Below are 15,758 nucleotides of genomic sequence, written 5' to 3'. Positions count from 1 at the left end.
AGCTGCCAATTCCTTGATGAAAATCAAACTCTTATTAGGGAAGAGGAGGAATGTGCTGCCAAATATTTTGGGTTTTTTATTTTATTTTTATTTTTATGTGCTTGAACTTTCTTCGGTTTAATTTTCAGAGCAAGTAAAATAATTAGGACCAGAAATCAGATGTAAAAGTTTCTAATATCTTAAGCTTTTGGATTAAACTGTCCTGTGGCTCTCCCCACCCCTTTTCCTGTTGTTTTTTTGTTTTGTTTTGCTTTTAACTTTAGATGGGAAGTAAGTAAAGGTATAAGATTCATCTTGTAAAATTACTCTGACTGGTGTTTTTTTACTTTTTTTTTTTTTGTTCATAGGCTACGATGTTCATGAGTGTGTGAATTTATGTGTTTGATATCAGAATAAGAACATCATATGGTTAAATTCCTCTTACACCACATTTGTGGTGGGTTCTTTGGTCAGGGATATTTTTGTGTGATCAGGTTTTTTCCCTTGTTTTTTGTTTTTGTTCAGGTTTGTTGCTGGGTTGGTTTGTTTGGTTTTTTTGCAACGAGGAAAACGTTTCAGGAGGGAAAAATTCCACATCCTTTATTGGTTTGTGGTAGAGTAATTTTGGATTCAAGGCTAAATTGTAGGAGACAGTGATAACAGAGGAGCATTTTTTAAAGTCAGCATAAACCAGATGTAAGAATTTTATTCTAACAGTTTGAAAATGGAACTTTACAACCACTGCCCCATTCCATGTAGTACCAGATCTGCACAGGGCAGGGAAAATTACCTAGGAGGAGGATCATGAACCATCTCACATCATGATGAGTTTGGAATTTTAAACTGGCAATGACTCCTTGACATTTTTATGTTGCACAGGTGCTTTTCTCTATTAAAAAAACCCTACATTTCTGTAAGAATGTTTTACCTATTTATATCTTGGTAGTCGTGATGCCCAGATGCTGTGGTGTGCTTTTAGGGTTTCTTAGCACCAGTGCAATCGAGCTCTCCATGGGCCTGACAAGCACTTTATTTTGTGAGTTAATTTACAGGTTTCCAAATATAATTAACATGTGTTTGGCCCGTGTGCCTAACACCACTGGAATTGTTTTAATAACACTGAATTTCAAAACACTCTTAAATAAGAAGCAGGTGATGCAACCCTGTTGTGAAAGGTTGAGAGAGCTTTGGGGTTGCACAATCATCACCAGGTTGTGTGACCTGTCAGGGTTTAACACTGTCCTGGCAATTAAACCCAATAACAGCTGCTCTCTCTCTATTAATCTCTCTCTCCTCCCTGATAAAGAAAGGAGAGAGAATAAGGGAGAGAGACTGATGGGTTGGAAACTGAACTACACAGCTTTAATGAAACAGGAATGAGAAATAGGAAAAATGACTGAATCTATCCAAATCTACAGGAAAATTGATCCCAGGTTCCTCCCCCTCTCCCCCAATAACTCTCCCATCCCCACTGAGGCTGCAGGGCAGCCCTGGGACAGTCCAGGCTGGAATCCTGGGGTCAGCAGCAGTTGGGAGCTGGAGGCAGGAACACAGAGATTCAGGCTGGGATGGATCAGGAGCAGAGGCAGAGGAAGGGATGGAATCCTCCCAGGATGCTGAAGCAACCAGGGAAGGGGTGAAGAAAGGGAAGCAGGAAAGGCAGGAAGGGCAGGAAGCTGGAAGCTGGCTTGACCCTGGTGATCCCTGCAATTTCTCCTGAGGATGAGGTGTATGGGATGGAATCCTCTGTTTGGTCAGTTCTGGCATCTCTCTTGTCCCTTCCTTCCCAAAGGAGGCTGCAGGTGGGACCTCTTTATTCCTCCTGGAGGGTAAAATGTTCCTCAGAGCTGAGCAGTGTCCTTGGCTCTGCACCCCAGGCTCTGGCTGGAACTATAACCATGGAGTGGGATCAGTCCTAGAAGCAGACACTGTCTGAGAAACTTGCTGTGAATTTCAGCAGTGCAGCTGCTTACAAGAGACTGAGCTGAGAGCAAAAGGACAAGACAGAAAATCCCCTTTATCCTGGCCCAAAGCAGGACAGTGACCAAGGGCCTCCAGCAGCACCTGGGGAGCAGGGGGGTTACAGGCTGCTGGTGCTCATTTGCTCAAGCAGCACTGATATGGTGTAAAACCCCCAAATCAGTGATTATTCTTTCAAAGCCAAAGAATTTGGAGTTTTCATTCTGGTTGGACTTGTATATTTTTCCCTCATTTTTTTGCTTTTTCAACCTTTTCATGAGTCAAAAAGTCTCACAAGCCGTGTAACAGCACCAAATCTCGGTGTCTTAAAATCTAAGCAGCAGTTTGCCAACATTTAATAAAATCCAATAAGTCTATAGATGAAAGGACATACAAAAATTGTGCTTTAGAATTAACAGCACATGCATGTCAAAAATTACCCATCTAGCACTGAGTTAAAAAGTTACAAAATATCTAAATCAGTGTCACAAGCTCTGAACTTGCAGCAGTCAGATGACTGCATATAATAAATAAAAAGCAGCTAGAATATTTGTTCACAGCATATCTGGGAAGTCCTATGTAAAATGTAAATACCCTACACTAAAATATACTTTGTCTTGCTCTCATTCATAAATATTATGCACAGAGATAGCTGCACAATAATTAAAGTTGGATTCATTGATGGGCTGGGTGTCTGTTGCTAAATGGGAAGAAAGATGAGATTTCTGTCTAGGTTTGGATGTGATTAAATCATAGGGGAAGGTATATTTTTATTAGCAGAAATTAAACATTCTCCCTAGAAAATGAATTTTTTCATTAGCAGAAATTAAACGTTCTCCCTAGAAACAGAATTTAAATTTTAAATTTACACTTGAACCAGTAAATCCTTTAATTTCTTGTGTTAATTAACCTGTTAATCATAGGTATTGGAAGATACAAGATTTTGACTAGCTGAAAGGTTGAAAAATAATAAAGAAAGGGGACAATATCACAGAGAATTTATGGGAAAGATAAGGAAATTGTACAGCCAAAAATAAAAGGTGCAGGAGGGAGATACAAATAATATACTAAGGAAAATGAATGAAGAATAAATCTACTTTGAGCAGCATCCTTAGGCTCTCATTGCTGATAAAAATGAGAGATAAAATGCTGAGACTTTCACCCAGCCATGGAAAGGGAAAGGTTCTGCATTTTCTGCATAAATTTTGAAGTATAAATGAGACAGACATTAATGTTCATATCAATTTTATGATAAAAATGACAATGAACTAAAATGTGGGGGGGGGTTACACTGAAGGAAGAACAAAAAAACAACTGCTAGAGGTAAGAAGTTTAAATTTTCTTTTTTATTATAGAGAGGTTGGTTTAATATTTTTTTTTTCTATTGCAGATGGGATAAACTCCATCTGTAAAAACACTCTGAGGCTCTGTGGTGGCTGGGACTGTAATTCTAGACTGAAAACAAACAAAAAAAAAGGTAAATACAAAGCAGCAGTTGGTAAGCCTAGCAGAGCAATTCCTATAATCTCTATAATTTCTATAATTTTGACAAACTGTCCAAAATGTATTTAATAAAGAAAGCTAAAATAAGTTTTGTGCTCTTACCTGCTTCTTGCAGTCAGGGGTGAAACTGAGACCAACACTGTCACAGCCAGAGGTTTCTTCCTGTAGTATTTAGGTAAGTATCAGGTTTTTAACTCAGTTTACTCCTTTTGTACTAAAGAAATGTTTGGTTTCATAGGAAAGGTTAAAAATATCCTGAGGGGTCAGATATCCAGCCCTGAGCAGGTCTAAGGCTGAGAGCTGTAAAGATAAAATTGAGATGTGACCAGAACTGGAACCTGTAGGAACTGTACTAGGGGGAAATCACTTTGCAAAGAAGTTGATAATTTACCTTTTTCATACAAGTATCTTGGAAATTAGATCCTCATGAGTGGAACTTCTTCAAATGGCTTTATGTGAGCAAGAAGAACTAAGCAGAATTGTCTTCAGTCACTGCTGCTTTGTCTGGCTAATGAAACCCTGGCCCCAAGAAATAAATTTTTTTAAAAATTAAAAAAAAAAAAAAAGGAAAAGGATAGTTAGAGATGAAGCATGGATAGCCAGCTGTCTTTATAGCAACTATTGTGCTGTTCTTGGTAATGGATCTTATTTTCTTCTTAGAGTATTGTATAATGTGTTCAAATCTGAATTTGAAAGTATGATTTTTTTGAGGTATAAGACATCCACGTGTCTGAGGAAACAAGCAGGAATTAAAAAAACAAGCAGGCCCATGGATTCATAATTCTTGCATTTAACCTACTTGCATTTTAACCTTGCAGACCAAAGTGTCAGCTTAACTTTGCAAAGTGTCAACCTCACCTGAAAATAATCCCAAAATAACAAGAAATACTAATCTGTGAAAAATAGCTAAATACAGAGATTATTTGGATGGGTACAATTGCAAAGTTACTTAAATGTTTTCATCAAATATCTTTGTTTTTCTATTTCATTTTTTACCTGCCACTAAATCAGACTCCTAAGGCCTGGGAAGCTGCTGTCAAGATCTTCAGAGCAGAGAGGTGACATTAAGGTGGTTTCAGAGAAATCTCTGAAAATCAGAATTTCACTCTCAGAGGTCCCTCCTGGCTCATGAGCACGGAGTTCAGCTGCAGGATGTTACAGGGGTGTGTGTGACACCTCATTCAGAGGTACTGAATTTCTCTCTAAATATAAGATGAGAGCAGTGAAACAAATAATACAATCCAGTCCCTTACATTTTTACATAAAAATTGAAAGTTGCTGTCTGCTGCCTTTCCTATTGGTCAGGTTTGGAGTTTGTCTCTGTTTGATGAGGGCACTTGTCACCAAATTTATTCACCTGTTTTTAAGGGTCTCAGGGACTGAATGATTCCCTTTCAATCTACAGATTTAAAAAAATTGTGAAACGTTTTGACAGGAGAATCCTCTCTTCAGAGAACACTTGGTCCTTTTGAGAAGCTGATATATTTGGGTAGAAGAATAAAAAAATGTCAAAAGAGCCCCAACTTTACTAGGGAGCAGGATGCAGAGGAACATGAAAGCAAATGGAGGTCTGAGACCCAGGCTGGAGAAAAGCTGTAGGAAAAAGCTTCTAATTCTATACTTGTTTTGCACCAGGACGAAAGCAGATAAGTGGGAATTATTCAGCAACTCAAAAGGTGACTCCCAGCTACCAGTATTTGGTCATTTCATGCAGCTTTGAAAAACTTGATGCTGTTCTAGAGAATAGTGGAAAAAAAAATTTGTTGGAGAGAGAAAAATGTTTCTATTATTTTACAAAAAGCTGCTAAATCTTCATTTGGAATGCTGTGTCCAGTTCTGGTCATCTCTGCTCAAGGATGCTAAAGTTAATTTGGAAGAGATGCAGCTCTCAAGTTTCTGGGATGATTAAGGCAGAGGAATGTTTGTCTTTAGCTGGAGAGAACAAAGGAATTTGGTTTTGTTTAGACAAATAAAGGCTGAGAGGAGAGAGGATTCCTTTTGATTAATAAATTCAGGGGATGAATATTGAAGGGGAATAGAAGCTGTTAAAGATAAAGGATACATAACAACTAAATCTGGGATGGAAAATAATTTTTCCTAACCAAAGAGTAAGGTTCTGAAATGGTCCTCCAGGCAGGATAGTGTGAGCCAGGATCCTAAGCTATTTAAAAACAGAAGTTCAAAACTTGAATAATTAAACAGATTCCCTGGAGACAATAAATTATGACCATGATACAAGGCTTTGGGTGTGTATATATTGGTATTTACAAGGCTTCTGAAAGGAGAGACAGCAGCTTATGCCTTATTTCCCTTGCATTAGGATCATACTTCAGGGCTTCTGAAAAAAAGAAAAAAGGAAAATATTTCTTCTGCTTGGTCTGACAGTCTTAGAACCTCTAATGCTGAACCCTCACAGCAGAGGCAAAATGCAGGCAGTGTGCTCAGCTTCCTAGAAATATAAAATTCCCCTCTTTAAATGCTGAGGCTTGAGCTGATCAAGCTTCAGGCAGCTGTACACAAATGGTTTTCATTCCAGCTGTTGCAGTGTGGCACACTTAATATTGTTTATTCTGGTTCTCTTTAGAAATCATAGAATCCTAGAATGGGCTGGGTTGGAAGGGACCTCAGAGCTCATCAAGTCCAACCCTTGATCCACTCCCCCCGTGGTTCCCAGCCCATGGCACTGAGTGCCACATCCAGGCTCTTTGGAAATATCTCCAGGGATGGAGAATCCACCCCTTCCCTGGGCAGCCCATTCCAATGGCTGAGCACCCTCTCCAGAAAGAAATTCTTTCTAATGTCCAACCTAAACCTCCCCTGGCACAACTTGAGACCTCTTGTGCCCTCTTGTCTTGCTGAGAGTTGCCTGGGAGCAGAGCCCAACCCCCCCCTGGCTCCAACCTCCTTTCAGGGAGTTGGAGAGAGTGATGAGGTCTCCCCTGAGCCTCCTCTTCTCCAGCCTCAACACCCCCAGCTCCCTCAGCCCTTCCTCACAGGACTTGTGCTGGATCCCTTCCCAGCCTCCTTGCTCTTCTCTGGACCTGCTCCAGCACCTCAATCTCCTTCCTGAGCTGAGGGGCCCAGAACTGGACACAGGACTCAAGCTGTGGCCTCCCCAGGGCTGAGCCCAGGGGCAGAATCCCTTCCCTGGACCTGCTGGCCACGCTGTTCCTGAGCCAGCCCAGGATGCCATTGGCCTTCTTGGCCACCTGGGCACACTGCTGGCTCCTCTTCAGCTTCCTGGCAATCCAGACTCCCAGCTCCCTTTCTGCCACTCTGTGCCCAGCCTGGAGCTCCCCATGGGGTTCTTGTGGCCAAAGTGCAGGACCCGGCACTTGGAATGTTGAACCTCATCCCCTTGGGATCAGCCCAACTCTCCAGGCTGTCCAGGTCCCTCTGCAGAGCCCAAAGGAATTTGGTTTAGTTTAGACAAATAAAGGCTGAGAGGAGAGAGGATTCCTTTTGATTAATAAGTTCAGGGAACTTTTTTGTTTATTCTGGTTCTCTTTAAAAATCATAGAATCATAGAATTAGCTGGGTTGGATCCTAGTCACTGACTAATTAAGCTGTGTCAGGCCTTTGGAGAGGTGTCAGTACTTAACAAATTTGCTAATTAATTCCAGGCCACAAAGCTCTGTTTAGAGCAGTGATGTGGTGAGGAGCTAAAGAGGAACCTGAGTTCACTTCTCAGGTTTTAGCTTCCATGGTTCCTGCCTGGTCTTGAGAGATTCTCTGGGTTTCCATGGCCTGGATGCAGGAAAATATCTGAGTAAATACTGAATAATAAACTCAAGCATGGTGTAAACTCCCTTCTTGAATTTGGACTCACGGGAGCCACAGGACAGGTCCCTCCTTCCACCCTTCTCTTCCTTGGTCTGCCAGGTGTTTGGAATCCCTCAGCAACCCCTGAGTTGGATTTTGGGAAGTGGAGGGAATAGCAGGCTCTGATCCAACAGAATGGGGCCCTGATCCCAGGTGGGACCTCTACTAGAATAAAAATTACAGAAATACTGCTAATACATTTGGGAAAAAGATGTGTACAGTGAATTTTCAGAACCCAGTAGGTATCCCAGCATGGCCCAAAATAATGCTTTCCTAAATCTTAATTATAGTGTGGATATTTGCCATTCAGTATAACCCACTTCTGAGACTAAATGTGACTCATTATTAAATTACTTCAATCTGTGCTGATGCAGAAGCACCCCTGACACATCTCTCTGTGAGCCAATTCTTTAGAGTAATTGCATTAGTAATAGCCAATTACACAGCAATCTTATGTTCCTCCAAAATTAAGGTAATTACTGTAGCTAGAAGAACATCCCTCTGTATTTGGTCCTAGCAAAGAAGCTGGTAAAAGGCCATGTAATTCTTCAATTCTTTGTAATAAGAGAAACATTAAGGTATAATTTTATTACTGATGTGCCATGGAAGGAGATTTTGTATCTGAAAGGAGCATGGAAACAAATGATGGTTTGAAGCTACAAATACCTGGTTTATAAAGGGGAGAAAAAGATCTTTTGCATTTAGGTTCCTCAACAAGTGTAGAGGAAATGTATTCAAAATACATGAATGAGTTTGTGTTCTGTACATTGAAAGCAGGAGATGTCTGTCTTTGAAGCAGGTTTTTTATGCAAAAGGGACTTTTTTTTTTTTCTTTGAATTGAATTGTCCACAGAAGATGGTATGGACTTATTTTTATACTGAAGTAATTAGGTATTAATTTGTTCACATGGCAACCTCCTGAATCCTCGGGTCAGCTTCTAATTAGTCCTCATGCTATTGAACTTAATTTGTGTTTTAATTTTCACTTTCCTTTGTGCCTTTGACAGAAACGTGACAAATCACATTTTCTTTAATACAATATCAAGTGTTTAGTACAGAAGGGATACTGAAAAGCCAATCCCCTCAGGTATTATGCAGTGTCAAGAGACATAGACAGAGGGTTCCACGGGGTCATTTGAGACTGGGAGTTTGTGCATGGGTGTGAGCTGATGAAAATGTCTTGCATGATACACCAGTCCATCCAGATTTTACTTTCTGCTGCACTAATGTGCCACGTTTGGGTTGCTGGGTGCAAGCTGCCAGCCACACAACCACTCCCTGGGCAGCCTGCTCCGGGGTGTGACATCCCTTCCATACACTGAATCCCAGACTGTCAGGCTGGAAGGGACCTCAGGGATCCCCTGCTCCAACCCTTCCCATATTATTGTTGATCTGAGCTGCCTCAGCACCCATCGAGCTGAGACTTCAAACTTCCCAAGGTGGGGGAATCCACCCCTTCTCCTCAGAGTGAAAAGTTTTCCTCTGGTGTCCAGTGGGAATCTGCCCAGGAGCACCTTGTGCCCATTGCCCCTTGTCCTGTCCATGGGAGTCTTTGGGAATTGGGAGTCTCCCTCTTCTTTCTAGCCCCTTGAAGTACTGAAGATGGTCAGAAGGTCTCCATCTTCTTTTCTCAAGGCTGAACAGCCCCAGTCTTCTCAGCCTCTCCTCACATGGCAGATGCTCCACTCCTCTGATCATCCTCGTGGCTCTTCTCTGGACCCTCTCCAGGTTGGTACAAATGCCCAGGCAGAGACTTTCTCCTCTTTCTGTGGCACAGCTCTGGAGTCAAAGCCTCTCTCAGTGTTCATTAGTAAGGGCTGGCTGGTCTCAGAAACTTGCTCATGGGTAAAGAGGCTGAGATGCCAGGAGGTAAAACCAGAAATCAGATGACAGTGAGGAGGGGACTTGTCATATGGACACATGAAGTGGCATTGTCACAGGCAGCAGAGACAGAATAATTCTGACCACTTTGAAAAGTTCTGACCTCCTTCTGTTCAGGTCTGTAGCTGGTGTACTGATACATTCTGTATATGCTTTCTGTAAAAATGACTTTTTAAAAAAATGCACTGAAATCCTCCAGACTGATTTTGCAGTGCTGTCCATCGTTGTCAGAGGCATCTCTCCTGCCACCTAGTAAAAAGGAGAGAAACAAAAAAATTGTGAAAATCACCCAGCATCCAGTTCAAGACAACAGGTTTTAGTGTGCTGTGTGTAAGAGGGAGACTGGATCTGGGCAGAGGAATAATTGTGCTGCTGCTTGCTACCCAAGCTCAATGCTGACTCTAAAAGGCAAAGCTCTGGCCCAGGCCTGGCTTAGTCTGCCCTGAAATTTATTGCAGTAACCCTGAGCTGAGATTTGCATTGTCAGGCAATTTATTAGATCAAATTGTTTAAATTTCTTGTTTAGAAATTATATGGCCCCTGGGTTCTGCCCATCACCATGGGACAAAAGATCTCACAGTCCTGTACAGCTTTCTGTGCTTGTAGACTGAGATTCAGCCTTCCTGACTTTAGAAATGCCTATGGTCAGACATTTATATTAAGCTTATTGCACAGGCTCTTTCCACTATCAATAAAGAAGGAGAGGAAGAGCAAGAGAGAGGCCTCCAAAGAATATTAACTGATTCTGGACATAGTTTTTTTCCTCTCTCTCATCTTAGAGTGTCATACATCATCTTCTTCCTGGAGAAGAAAATTGGACAAGTGGCTTGAACTAGACAGCTAACATTTATTTAGCAAATAAATAGGCAAAATAAGCCCTGCCTCATCTGCCACTGCAGAAATAAAGTTAAATGTTTTTCTCAGTAGGCTTTGTGATGGAATTACCCAACCCCTGTATATGGCTAGCACAGCTCTACCAGGATATTTCATATGAAAGCTCATTTCTCTGTACAATACACTTAGCCAAGTCATGCTAACCTGCCCTTTCCAAACATCTTTATGTAAGGATAAGGAATTGGCTGATCACACTCAAAGAACTACAGAGAATGGCTCCATATTCCCAGTGATGAGTGGTGTGGGGCCCAGTGCTGTTCAGCATCTTTGTTGGAGATCTGAGCAGTGGGATTGAGAGCACCCTCAGAACATTTGCCAGAAATGGTGCTTTTTAAATAGAGTCATATGATGAAGCTAAGGGTTACAGCAAAATATTTTGTGCAGAGGAAAATAAGACTAAGGGACAAGGAAGTTATAGGATCTCCAAGATTCCTTCTTTCCTGTTTGTTGTATATTTAGGAGCACAGCCTGAAAGAATGAGATTTGTTTCTGACTGCATGAACAGGTTTTTCTCTTTGAATTTCCAGCTGTTAAACACTGCTGACTATGCCTCAAGGCTGCTCCTTTTCTGACTTTACAGAGGGCATTCTGATGGATGCCAGTTTCATTTGCCTCTTTTAAACTTTAGTTCTTGGTGCCCAGCTGGTTTGAAGATGTTTTTATTTTAAGATGAAGAAGACAGAATCCAATTTTGTATTTCTTTTCTCAGTTAAAAGTTCCTGTTGTTGTTAAACAGAATTTAGGAAAGGCCTGAAAAATTACAGGGAAGACAGGCCAGTTATTGCTCTAAATTTAAACTGGCACAGTACTGGAGTAACTGGTTTTGTACCAACACTGAAATGGAACCCTAGGATCTCAGAAGCTGGGTTATGGAGCTCATCTACCATTGAACTTCGAGGTTCGCTGTGTTTCTGATTTGATAGAGAGAAATTAGGTGACCTCAGGAATTTCTCTGTTCCTAGGTGCCTTTTGCTTGGATCCCATTATTAGGGATAATGAGGGAGAGAAAGATACAAGGTGAGCACATTTAGCAATGCATGCAGAAAGGTGACAACCCAAAAGTTTCAGTAGTATCTGTTCTCCTTTTATAGCTTTATCTATTATCCCCTGGATAATATTTACAAGTAGGTTCTCTCTTTTACAGAGATTCTCTCATCCAGATCATCAACCCCAGATGCTGCAGCCTGGGATTTTTGGCTGTGCTCACAATGTTTTCAGCACCTCAGAGCTGTGCAAATGGGTTGGCACAGTGTTATGTGGTATGATGTATTATTGCTCTAAATAAGAACTGGCTGCATGTAGCTGATCAAGTCACACAGAAGCAGCCAATAACTGCATGTTTTCACTTTTTTTTTTTTTTTTTTCTCTTGCAATGCTCACTGATCACATTGGAGTCTGCTCTCTGCTACGTACTATTTTTTATTTATATTTTTTTTAATAATTAAATACAAATACATTTAAATTATTGAAATTTCTGTCTTAAAATCTTGCTTCAGCACAGCCCTGGGAGCTGTATACCCCTGGGCACTTATTTCTCCCACGTGGCTTATGTAAAAATGTCCCTCAAACCCCCACATATAAGGTTTTGCACTGACCTTTCTAAGGAGCCCAGCAATAAATGGCCAAGTGCCTCTGAAGTGGTACAGGCATTTGCAGCCCCAGGCTGTTGAAACCACCTCAACATGATCACAGTCACTCAGGCTGACACTTTCCAAAAGCAGAAAAGGAATAATTTTTATTTTCTCTATGTATTTTCTTTTTTTCTGTATATATCTTTTTTCCGTGCATTGACTAGGAAGGCATTTTAGCTGCCTTGAGTAGCTAAAATAAAGAAAATATTCTCAGGCAGTCACTTGAGAACAGATTTATGAGAAAACTTATTTGCAATGTGAAACTTGCACTCTCAGAAAGATGCTTCAGAAGGTGCCTCATTACTTCTTGACAAGATTGTTTTCCAAAGAGGGAACTGTACTGTAAGTTTTCCTCTTCAGAGTGTAAAAACTTCTGAGTTTTTTTGCCCTGCTGCTTCTCTCTAAAGCATTGGTAAAGTATCCAGACCAGCACTGCACAAGACCCTTTTGGTTTTATTACCTCCAATGATGCTCTTCTTTTTTTTCATACTAACACAGTGACATTTTTAATAACAACCTGGAGTAGGTATCCAGCCCTCAGCTGCTGCATTCCTGTTCACCAGCACACAACGTTTTTTATTCTTTCTTTTCACTTCATAGTTTATCAGGCACTACTGATTTTTGTAATTATGGGCCCAAGCAGATGAGACATTTGGATTGATTTAAAGCTGTCCTGTTAAACGTGCTTGAGATTTTTCATGTAGAGCAGCATTACCACCTTGTGGCCATTTAGCCTTCTTATTACTTGTGTACAGAGCAATCTTCTCTGCTTTATCACTGTCCTGTGCTTTCAGCAAAAATTAGATAACTGAAGCATTAAGAACAAACAGCCCTAATATTTTCTGCTTATTATTATTTTAAAATCAAACCCATTTTTTTTAGATTCTTACTTCTAAGCAAACAATCTAAAGAGGCTTGTGAGATTGAGATTGGAGCTGAAATGTACTGGTTTCATAACAGCAAAGGTCTGAGCATTATTCCATGGTCAAAATTAGTTCATGGTCAAAAAAATAAGTGCTTGGTAGGAAAGGCAGAAAGAAAATTTCAGTTCTGTATCAGGAAAATGCTTTCTAATAGTAAAGGACAATGAAGCACTTACTGAGTAGCTTGCTGGAGGGGTTGTGAAGAGTTTAAAACTGGAGGTCTTAAAAAAAAAAAAAGCAATCTTCAGATACAGTTTGTGAGCAGCTGATCTTGCTGTGAACAAGAGAATAATTTAGATGATCTCTTGCATTTCTTTCCTGTCCAATAACTTTAAGAGCTGAAGGATTAGTAGGCTTGCAAGTGGGAAAATAAATCAGTCTGAGGAATTCCTGGCATCTCCTTGGTAGATTGGTTGGCTTGATGATTTATTTATGTTAGGAAAGGCTACACTGAGAATAATTTCTGCTGATGTAAAAATTGGCTTCTGAATTAAAAAAGGTTTTGTCTAGAATTGATTTGTCTTTTTCTTGCATATAGTAATGAAGTTAGAGACACCAAAGCTATGAGGAAGTTACCAGAGGCCATTCTGCTGCTTGTGACAGAGCTGTAGGAATCATCTCCTGACACAAGTCTGGTTGCTGTACTATAAATTTTTCTTCATCATTAGCATAAATCTTCAAGATTTCTCCTTTAGCTCACTTGAAACAAAATGAATTGTCAGCCTCAAGGTAATCATAAAACCAAGTCCCTGTTGATACACACTTACTTCCAAACTCTAAGTAGCTTTTTCATTGAAGGAAAAATAGCCAGAAACCACAGGCCTGGCCATCTACTGCAGCTGATTCCCCAAATCCTAGCAGCACAAGGCACCTTCCACTTCCCACTGCAGTATCTTGGCTCTGTTGAGAAAAAAAAAATAAAAATTCAGAGACAAGTAATCGAGGTAGAAACATTAATTCATCCTGTTTAGAACACACATCTCCTCTTACATTACCTCTTAAGGATGGCTTTTCTGCTGGAATGAATCCACATTTTTTTCTCAGAAATAAATGATTTTCCTGGGTACCATTCTAGCTACAGGGGGCAGGGGGGTGGCTGGGCTGAGGAGCTTGGGTGGAAAAGGCAGGGATATGGATATGGGAGGCAGGGGAAGGCAGCATGGGAGGACCACAGGGATGCTGTTTGCCAAAGCTCAATTAGAGTTCAAGGGGGCCAGGCCTGTGAGGGACAACAAAAAGGGCTTTAAAATTCTGTTGCCAGCAAAAGGAGGAGGAGCAGAGGTTGTAACATGGATCCGTGATTTGATGAGGTTGAATCACCTCACAAATTGCAGTGTGGACAAAGCAGAGATGTTCAATTTCTTTATCTCTGGCACTGATGGGCCCTGAAATCCTCCAGACCTCCCAGCCAACTCTGCATCTGAGATTTCCTGCTCCAGCTGGAGCCATGGAAGTCTGATGAGGCCCAGAGGGATTCAAGAACAAGACTTCATATTTTCTCTGGTATGGGAATCTGGAAAGATCCCAGTTTAAGAAGGGTAAGGCAGAAGACCCTGGTAATTACAGGCCTGTCAGTCTCAATTCAGTGTCTGGTAAAAAAAAAAAAAAAAAAGTTATTCTGACAATTACTGAGAAACAGCTGAGATCCAATGCAGTCATGGTCACAGCCAACATGGGATCACAAGGGCAAAGTCCTCTTTAACTACATCTCCTTTTACACCAAGGGCACCCCTCCATCTGGTCAAGGGAAACCAGTAGGTGTGGAGTTTTAGCAAAGCTTTTGATAACTGTGTCTCCAAGCATCCTTCTGGATAAAATGCTCAACACACAACACACTGAGTGAATAATTGGCTGCTGGGTGAGGCTCAGAGCAAATGGGGTTACATCAAGCTGGCAGCTTTATCAAATATTGCTGACCTAGCAGCATGTATATTTTTTATTACTCTTTAAAATAAAAACAACAAAGAAACCCCACCAAACCAGTAGAACATTACTCAGATGCTTGCTGGATCTGATGAAAAGAATACTTTGTACATTTTGGAAAATGTCCATCAGATCAGAGGCTAAGTAATTATCAGAGGAAGAGCACAGGCTGATGGACAAAGTGAGATAACCTTGCAGGGTCAAATTATCCACTACTGCTTTGGCATTTGGAACACATTCTGCTGTGCTAAAAGTCTGTGCAATAATGTTCTGCAAAATTTGTCAGTATGTGCCCTCATTTGGAAAAGATGGTGTTTCATTGCACTTTGTGCAGAGTGAAAGTCACTTGAATGTGAAAAAACAGTCAGATTCTGTAACCTCTCAAACTTTTCCTCACTGTTGATATATTTATGTAAATGGATCCATACATCCCAGCTCTTTCCTGGGCATTAAGTAGGATCATAAAATCATGGAATGTGTTGGGTTGGAAGGAACCTTAAAGCTCATCCAGTCCCAACCCCTTTCCATGGTCAGGGACACCTCCCACAGCCCAGGGTGCTCCCAGCCCCATCCAACCTGGGCTGAGACACTGCCAGGGATGGGGCAGCCACAGCTTCCCTGGGCAGCCTGGGACAGGGGCTCAGCACCCTCAAATTAAAGAATTTCTTCCCCATGTCCAACCTCACTCTCCCCTCTTCCAGTTTTAACCCATTTCCCTTGTCCTCTCCCTACCCCCCCATGCACAAAGCCCTCCCCCAGCTTTCTTGGAGCCCCTTCAGATATTGGGAGGTTGCTCTGAGCTCACCTGGGAGCCTCCTCTTCTCCAGGCTGAACAACCCCAAGCCCTCAGCCTGGCTTCCCAGGGAGCTGCTCAGCCCTCTGAGCATTTCAGTGGCTCCTCTGGACACCTTCCAGGAGCTCTGTGTCCTTCTGGTGCTGGGTTCTCCAGAACTGGACACAGAACTCCAGGTGGGGTCTGAGCAGAGCAGAGGGGGAGAATCCCCTCCCCTGAGCACTGTCTGTGCTGCTGGTGGTGCCCCCAGGACATGGTTGGGTTCTGGGCTCCAGGCACACCCTGAGGGCTCATGTTGAGCTCCTGCTCCATCCTCACCCCCAAGTCCTTCTCCTCAGGGCTGTCTTTATGCCACTCTTTTGCTGGACTCAGATTAAAGCATCACATAAAATACAATATTTTTTTAAAACGTTGGAGTGAACAGATTTTCTTCAAGAATGTGGATCTGGT

The 15,758-nt window shown here is 41.6% G+C and overlaps 1 long non-coding RNA gene across 1 annotated transcript; it reads right to left on the bottom strand.

Moving 5' to 3' along the window:
* Positions 1-2,809: 2,809 nt before the first annotated feature.
* Positions 2,810-8,798, bottom strand: LOC139804397 (uncharacterized). The gene is made up of 2 exons (XR_011729370.1): positions 7,219-8,798; positions 2,810-2,848 (listed from the first exon to the last, which is right to left on the bottom strand). It is a non-coding gene; the product is annotated as an uncharacterized lncRNA (long non-coding RNA).
* Positions 8,799-15,758: the final 6,960 nt, after the last annotated feature.

The sequence above is a fragment of the Heliangelus exortis genome, chromosome 18, assembly GCF_036169615.1.
Source record: "Heliangelus exortis chromosome 18, bHelExo1.hap1, whole genome shotgun sequence".
NCBI lineage: Eukaryota > Metazoa > Chordata > Aves > Apodiformes > Trochilidae > Heliangelus > Heliangelus exortis.
Note: the sequence above shows the minus strand (reverse complement) of the source record. Positions and strands in the feature narration are given on the sequence as shown.